Below are 9,402 nucleotides of genomic sequence, written 5' to 3'. Positions count from 1 at the left end.
TCTCAGTGGGACAGGAGTAGTTGAGTCCTGACTCTGGTCATGCTGTGGAAACTTTCCACTCAAGCTTGGGCAGCAGTGCTCTCTGACAGTGTGAGCGACTCTCGCTCTCAGCTGAACCAGAGAGGCTAAACAAAAACAGCGTGCTGTGCAGAGAAAGAAGCATGTGATCACAGCCCTCTGTGTCTGTGTGCCTGCTCTCTCTCGCTCTCTCTCTCTTTCTCTAGTGAACACTCTCTTGAACACATTCTCTTGAACACACTCCTTTTCTCTGTGCTCTACACTCTGAGCGCTCCCTCTTCTCTCTGAGCACTCTGAGCGCTCCCTCTCCCTCTCTCACACACAAAAAAAGGATCCAAACATTTCAAAGGTCCCTGTATGCATGGCACTCAAGGGCTGAAACACACACACACACACACACACACACACACACACACACACACACACACACACACACACACACACACACACACACACACACACACACACACACACACACACACACACACACACACACACACACACACACACAATCTCTCCTCTCTATCTCACTATCAATGCTCTTACACTTTCTCTCAGATCACTCCTCTCGCTCTTTGGGTGCTGAGTCTGGTGCAGGCTCTCTCCCCACCTCATGACATTTGAAGCTATGTGAAGCAGTTCTGGCTGCAAGAGTAGAGTTGTATCAGCCAATCAAATACTTCCTCCATACATGAATTTTGGCATGTGCACACATTTGAAGCATATTTTTCAAACACGTACGCAAGCAGGCATGCACACACACACAAACAAGCACACACACATGCCTGCCAATCACGTAGTCCCTTCCCAGCCAATGTGTGTAATAATTCCACGTGGATTGGATTTGAGAAAGAGGGTCTGTTCTGTTCAAATAGGAGCTGTATAAATCAGATTAGATACTGCTGCCTTCCTTGCTATGGTGGAGAACAGGTTACAGTCCAGACAAGACCTGTCTACTGCAAGTGGTTCTCAAAGCAAACTAACCTAACCCAGATACAGATGAGAGCTGTTAGTGATAGCCACTGACCTGTAGGGTGTTATAGGCTGTAGATTTTCTCTCCAATTCGATACGTCCTGATTAGGGGTGGCGAGCACTGATTGAAGTTACCTCGTTAGTCAGGATGTTGTTGCCCCTCTATGGAAAGATGAGACTCCCACGAACACAATGGTGTTCACAAGCTTCTTGGGACTTGTCTGAAGTCAATACAGCTACACACTAATATGACCCCTCTGTGGAAAGGTGAGTCCCTCACGAACACGTACATGTCGTTATTTTGCTCTAGGAAGCCCACAGGCCTCACAAGACTCGTCTGAAGGTCCCCCAGTACCAGTTGAAAAAATGAATAGTACTGTATAATATGGACACTGATTAGTGCCAACCCTTTTTTTTAATGTTTCCTGATCTTTCTTATATCTCTCAAACATAGGACAGTCACTTCAGAACAAACTTCAATGCTCTTGGATCGGCTAATAGCAGTAAGGCCAAAACAAATTTTTCATTACATTTAAAAACATATATATTGTATATTTTTTATACTTCAAGGGGTCTTAAAATATAAAATCAAATAGCTAAATGATCCTTGGTATGACCTTCTTAAAACAATTCCATATAGCTTAGTAGAACCCCTCCCTGGCATTGTTTTGAGAGGAGATTTTGGAAGAGCTACACCCCACCTTAGAGCTTCCACTTTAGCTAGTCAAACAAAGCCTGAATCTGTTTTTTATCCCCTGTTAAGTTTAGTCCATATTCTTTGTTACGCCTCATTCTAAATGGGTGTGGGCTTTTCCTTCAGATTGTCTTTTCAGACTACATTTATTTTGTAGCGTTTTTGTGACTGACAAACAACGTAGGGGGGTTACAAGACTGGTGAAATCAGTTTAACAATGTAATAAGCACAGAAAAAAATACATGGAAGCATTTGTGGAAAATCCTACTTGGGGAGATACTAGATAAACGTAAGAAGGCCAATCTGATTAGTATGACATCTACCCATTCAAAATAAGTTGTCAAATAGTTACTCGATGCTGTTTTGGTGGAGAAGGAAATACTCCTGGAGAGAGAGGACGATTAAAAGGGTGCTACAGGTAGTAGAGCAAACCTTGTAGACGTGTAGCTGCAGGAGGTAGAACTACAGGAAAAAATGGATCAACAGAGATTAGAGTTTGATTTAAAGAAATGGGAACTTGGGTTAGAGCATGCCATTTGATTAAAAGAGTTAGATCTGGAAGCACTCAGTATCCATTCAGGCCATCATGCACTCTCAACAGCGTTCCATCTTGGTAGGAACATCTGGCTTGTACCGCCTTTCAATGAAATGGAGGTGGACGTACGTGTATATTTTACTCTGTTTGAGCCGATTGCCACAGAAAAGGGCCACGCAATATCTGGTCGCTGCTCCTCCAAAAGTGTTTTCATGGGAAAAGCTCAACATCTATGCCACTCTATCTCATGATCAGGGTTCAGATCATGACACTGTTAATGCTGCCATCCTTCGGGCTTACGAGTTAGTCGCAGAGGCATACAGACAACAATTCTGTAAATTGCGAAAGAGAGACACAAAGTATTGTTGAATTCGCAAGGGAACAAGCATGTCTTCTTGATCGGTGGTGTGCTTCTCAAGAGGCAGAGGACCTTGAGGGTTTAAAAACACTCATACTACTTGTGCAGTTCAGAAATTGCCTTCGCGAAAGGGCTGTTACCTACATTAACGAGCGCAAGGATCTCCCTCTCGAGACAAAGTCCTTGTTTGTGTTGACACATAAAATGACTTACTGATCCCTAAACACAAGTCTATCCAGAGAAGTCACCTCCCACTACAAGGTTTCAGTCTTTTTCCCCAGTGCCCAAAGACAGGGATGGGCAGAAAACGGGTTCTTTGTATCCGCTAATTCGTCATTATGAGAAAGGCCATACTACTGTGAGAAAGGCCATATTGTGTCCTAAGTTGAAACAGAAAAATAAGAGAAAGAAAAAGCAGTTTCTTCTTGTGGGAGCCCTCCAGCCCATGAAGTCTCTGGTTGGGACTGGTTTATCTCCTAAACAAGATTTTGGATCAGATTTGTATGAGCCCTTTGTTTCAGATGGGTTTGTGTCTCTGCAGAGTGGTGATGTTGTTAGGTAGCCTGTGAAGAAACAGTGAGACACTGGGGCAGCCCAGTCCTTCATTTTAGAGGGTGTTTTGTCTTTGTCTGACACATCAGCAACTGGTAACAGTGTTTTGGTTCAAGGCGTGGAGATGCATGGAAGTTCATTTGTATAATGTGGAACTCAAGTCTGATCTTGTTTCTGTTCCCGTGGTCATTGGAGTGAGGCCTAGCCTACCTGTGAATGGGTTGTGACAAATAATGTCATTTGTAAGGTGCCCGAGTAAAGGAAACTGATGGGTTATCAGAGAAATACCCTAGAGTGTTCCCAGCATGAGCTGTTACATGTGTTATGTCTAAGATGATTGCCAAGAGCAAGTCTAGTTTTAAGGAGGCTGGGGAAATGGGATACCTAGTCAGTTGCACAACTGAATGCATTCTTCCGCATTTTAACCCAACCCAAATAAAGTGTAATATTTTTTTGCTCATATAATTTAAAAAAAAAGTTGTTAGGTGTAGGCAGGGCCATAAGTAAAAAGGTAAACTGGGATGTGACTAAATGATTCATCAGGGTGATTTTTCCACAAATAGACAGGGGTTGTCCTTTCCATGGCAGCAATATCTTATCTAATTTGTCTAACTTTCTATTCAAATGTATTGTAGTGAGATCCTTTCTTTCTTTTGAGATATGAATACCAAGTATGTCTACTTTACTGTGGGACCATTTTCGGGTAAACTACATGGTAAACATTGTATTTTTTAGAGAGCCAATACATAATTTGGTGCATTTATCATCATTTGGTTTTAATCCAGAGAGGTTAGAAAAATTATCTAGATCCTCTATGAGGCTGTGCAGGGATCCAAACTGCGGATTTAAAAGAAAGCAACATGAATCGTCAGCGTACAATGACGCCCTGGATTTCTAGCCCCTTTATATTATTGTTTGATCAGATTTTAATAGCTAACATTTCGATGGCCATAATAAATAAATATGCTGATAGTGAACAGCCTTGTTTTAATCCTCTTGACAATTTAATATTTTCTGAGAAGTAGCCATATTTATTATTTTGCAACTGTGATACTATATTTAACTTTAACCCATTGTATAAGAGATTCTCCAAAATTAAAATAGTCCAGGCATTTATATATAAATTCAAAGCCATCTATGAATACCAGGCCTGCTTTCTCAAATGGTATAATTCCTTTTTTTTCCTTTAAAAAATTTCACCTAAAATGTTTTTGTTTTAAATATGAGTATTGTATTGCATTGCCTCTAAAGGCACATTTAAAAGTGTCCCATGCTGTACCACTGTTATGTCAGAAAAGTTGGTTAGAAATGATTCTGTCCTATATATATATATATATATTATTTGATGGTCTGACCGCATTCTGTCCCCTATCAACACTTTTAAAACTTTTGGTAGCAGGGAGAATGACATAAGAAAGTAGTCAAGATGACTAGCTTGATTGAGCCTCCGCCATGTATATCTCACTAGGTCAGGATATTTAAGCCTCCATATATACACTAGTTCCAGTATATCCATAATATTCGTAATTTCCTTAAGTGTATGAGGTTGATAGTTTGTAGTGTGATTTCCATATGATCGATTAAGGTACTTAAAACCTAAATTATAATATTTTAAATGTAACCTTTATTCAAGTCAGTTAAGAAAAAAATATTATTTACAATAACGGCCTACACCAGTCAAACCCGGACAATGCTGGGCCAATTGTGCACCTCCCTATGGGACTCCCAATCATGGCCGGTTGTGATACAGCCTAGAATCTAACCAGGGTGTCTGTAGTGACGCCTCAAGCACTGAGATGCAGTGCCTTAGACTGCTGCGCCACTCGGAAGAGTCATGTATTGCCTGTAAGCTCGCTAAATTATTATATATATTTTCAAAGAAAAGTGGATCATCAATATTTGGACGATATAGATGAATGAGCCAAATGTGTTTATGGACCAATAACATATTTAAAAGGATTCACTTGCGTATCTGTTTGAACAGTTTGCACCTTCAGATCAAAATGATTGTTAGTTAATATCATTACTCCTTTTGAGTTTCTCTGCCCATGGGAGAAATATATTTTGCCACCCCAATCCTTTTTCCATACAACTTAGTCCAAAGGTGTAGAATGAGTTCCCAGTAAACAACAGATATTATATTCCTTCTCTTTTAGCCAGGTAAAGACTGCTAAGCCATGACAATAATAACTAGCTATACTTATTTCACCATTTACCATAATGAGATACAAGTTTTGATTATACTTACCACCGCGTCCTGTTGAACGCGGAACGAGGGAGAGCTCAATTTGTTGTTTTGAAAGTCTATTCAAAAGTTTCTTGGTAGCTAGCTGCCTTTTGAGTTTGGATCGTGAGACACAGTTGCCGTCATTTGTGTGAATCCCACTTTAAGACCATTGATGGAAAGAGATAGGATGACCACCTCGTTCAGGGATGGGCAATTGACCCTTTTGAAGGCCATTGGAACAAATTATTATTATTTATTTAAGTTGAGGTCTCAACTTACTGTTGCAATTTAGAATAGTGAAATACACAAGGTGCATTTTGGAAATTTGGTTGTGCATCAGCAGTTTTTATCATATTGTCAGTCACTGATAGTCACTTAATTAGCCCATGTCAGCTAAACATGTTTAGATTGGTAAGTTAGTCTAGTGGTCAGCTATCTAAATTTAGTAATCATGGTCGAATTACTGGCAAGGGGGCCCCAACGATTTAGCAAGTAAAGAATGTAGTCTATTCCAGTATCCTGGTGGTGGTGAAAGAGGGATCATGAAACTACAAAAGTTGATTCTGGTAATACAATAATTTTCATTATTGAGAATCAAGACTGGAAAAAGTTTGGGATTTGCTCCCATCTTTCTACATCAGACTCTATGCTTCTTAAGATGGTGTTGAATTTGTGTTTGACTATTTATTGATTGCAAAGTAGGAAAGATGTATATTCCCAAGTAGTGGAAATGGGGCGGCTGTGAAATACACATTGCTTTGCTCAGGGGCAATAAAGCGGATTTTGTCCAGTTGAGCTATAGAGCTGTAGTTATTAAAAATGCTGAGAAGGTTAGGTAATAACTGAGGTGCATTGCCCAAATAGAACAATATATTGTCTGCATACACTACTCATTCAAGGGTTTTTCTTTATTTTTACTATTTTATATATTGTATAATAATAGTGAAGATATCAAACTATGAAAGAACACACATGGAATCATGTAGAGACCAAAAAAAGTGTTAAACAAATCAAAATATATTTTATATTTGAGATTCTTCAAATAGCCACCCTTTGCCTTGATGACAGCTTTGCACACTCTTGGAATTCGATGTGTCGTCTTTTAAGTGCATGACAATGTGTGTGAGGTGTACACTTTTTTTTTGTTTCAAAGTAGATTTGTTTAAGACTACCAAGAAACACTCTGTGTGACCCTGATTTACCCCACTGCAGTAAAAGGTTGACATTCGAGAATGCCCATCCCTGCAAGTTAAAAGGCCATACAATTCAAATTCTACATAAAGGCACAACATTTCATCAACTTTACTGTGGGAAAGTGTATATGTTGATATGCTTCAGTTTGTTGCTATATGACTGGTTTCACATTTGTCTCCAGCGATTTTAAGGTAAAAACAAGTGTCATTTAGATATCCAATTCACTTATCCAAACGGATTTATCATTTACCTTGTACTTATCAAGTTGTAAATTACAGTGCATGGAGAATGCTGTTATTTTTCTCAGAAAAAATAAAGTACAGTCTTGGCCAAAAGTTTTGAGAATGACACAAATATAAATTTTCACAAAGTCTGCTGCCTCAGTTTGTAGGATGGCAATTTGCATATACTCCAGAATGTTATGAAGAGTGATAACATGAATTGCAATTAATTGCAAAGTCCCTCTTTGCCATGCAAATAAACTGAATCCCAAAAAAACATTTCCACTGCATTTCAGCCCTGCCACAAAATGACCAGCTGACATCATGGCAGTGATTCTCTCGTTAACACAGGTGTGAGTGTGGCTAGAGATCATTCTGTCATGCTGATTGAGTTCGAATAACAGACTGGAAGCTTCAAAAGGAGGGTGGTGCTTGGAATCATTATTCTTCCTCTGTCACCCATGGTTACCTGATAGGAGACTTGTGCCGTCATCATTGCTTTGCACAAAAAGGGCTTCACAATCAACCATTTATCGGATCATCAAGAACTTCAATGAGAGCGGTTCAATTGTTGTGAAGAAGGTTTCAGGGCGCCCAAGAAAGTCCAGCAAGTGCCAGGACCGTCTCCTAAAGTTGATTCAGCTGCGGGGTCGGGGCACCACCAGTACAGAGCTTGCTCAGGAATGGCAGCACAATTTTGCCTAAGAACACAGCCATGAAAAAAGAATGGTACCAACACATCCACCGAGAGCAACTTCTCCCAACCATCCAGGAACAGTTTGGTGACGAACAATGCCTTTTCCAGCATGATGGAGCACCTTGCCATAAGGCAAAAGTGATAACCAAGTGGCTCGGGGAATAAAACATCGATATTTTGCGTCCATGGCCCTGAAAACTCCCCAGACCTTAATCCCGTTGAGAACTTGTGGTCAATCCTCAAGAGGCAGGTGGACAAACAAAAACCCACGAATTCTGACAAACTCCAAGCATTGATTATGCAAGAATGGGCTGCCATCAGTGGCCCAGAAGTAAATAGACAGCAGGCCAGGGTGGATTGCAGAGATCTTGAAAAAGAAGGGTCAACACTGCAAATACTGACTCTTTGCATCAACTTCATGTAATTGCCAATAAAAGCCTTTGACACTTATGAAATGCTTGTAGTTATACTTCAGTATTCCATAGTAACATCTGACAAAAATATCTAAAGACACTGAAGCAGCAAACTTTGTGAAAATTAATATTTGTGTCATTCTCAAAACTTTTGGCCACGACTGTACATACATTTCCACTTGGAACTGGCAGGTTCGCTAGACCTTATTTATGGTTTCGTTGCGTGTAAAGCTGGTGGAATTATTAAGGAATTAAGTCACGGTCAGAATATGCCATATCTGTAGACACACCTCTGCCACACCTTCATTTATTCCATCTCCACCCAAAATGAATAGCAGGTGAATAGCATACTATTCTCGAGTTCAAGGTCAGAATACGCAGAGAGAGAAGGGAATTACGTTCCATTTACGCACGCTTAACTCAGGTCGGAATCGGGCCCATGGGGACTAGAAAGATGGACTTTGTGACCTTGGAGGGACAAGTTAAAGTCAGCCCGAACCTTTGGCTGAGCCTGAGATGATCTAAGTCCTGACATCAGAAAATATCCCATACACACAACAGGAACCAAGCCCTCAAAAACAACATGGGCTTAGCAGGTTAGGAAGTGATGCCACGTAGAGGGCTTGATGACTGAAAAAACATAATTGACATACTATTGGGGAGTACAGTACATAAGCACTAAACATACAATATTCTTAAAGTAGCAGTCTACAATGGTCAGGGAGGAAGTCAGCACACTATTACAGTTGAAGATTCTACAGAGTGGGCTTCCAATGTGATTGAGAGGCAACATGGGAAATGCCTCATCTCTTCCAAATGACCGAACAGGGGGAATTCTCGGTTACCACCCGGGTCGCTCTTTTGTTCGGCGCAAAGTATGGTCAAGCCTGGCGCTGGAGGTGCTAAGCTGAGTTTAATGCTGTTTGAGTCCCCCGTCAAAGGTTTCCGCTGTCCCCTTGTCATGGTGGGAATCCCCATCTGGGTAGCCAGCCAGGAGGAAGGCAACAGTAACGCTTAACATTTATTAACTGACTGGCTGTGGTGTTTTTACACTGGTCCTGCTACTGTGCCATTCAGATCCTAGTGGTTATATCAGAGACACAATCACAAATACACAGATCTATAATAACCAGATCCAACCACTGAGCTTCAGCCATGTCACTGTTGGCCCATAATAAGAACAGCAGCAGGGAAACAAAATGATTGCTCAGGTTTACTACGATGTGTTGACATCAGAAGTGTGGTTGCACTGTCTGTGTCAATGGAAAACATGACAGAGGGGACACTGGAACATGGGGCAATAGGGAGGGTGGGGAGAGACGGGCATGTGCTGAAATCCTCGAGATCTGCGAGCAACAAGAATGCAGCAACAACAGCAGCAAGGTCATTGGTAGTTGAAGCGACCTCGGCCTCTTTTCCTCTGATCAGAGGAGGGTCTTGACACTCTGGTGCCAATTCATATTTCTATAATGCAGAAAACATCATCTCTGACCGAGGTATTTCTCTGCTGATCAACCAGT

This window comes from Oncorhynchus mykiss, chromosome 23, assembly GCF_057628025.1.
Source record: "Oncorhynchus mykiss isolate SJ-2025 chromosome 23, ASM5762802v1, whole genome shotgun sequence".
Taxonomy (NCBI): Eukaryota; Metazoa; Chordata; class Actinopteri; order Salmoniformes; family Salmonidae; genus Oncorhynchus; species Oncorhynchus mykiss.
This window is presented reverse-complemented; position numbering follows the sequence as displayed.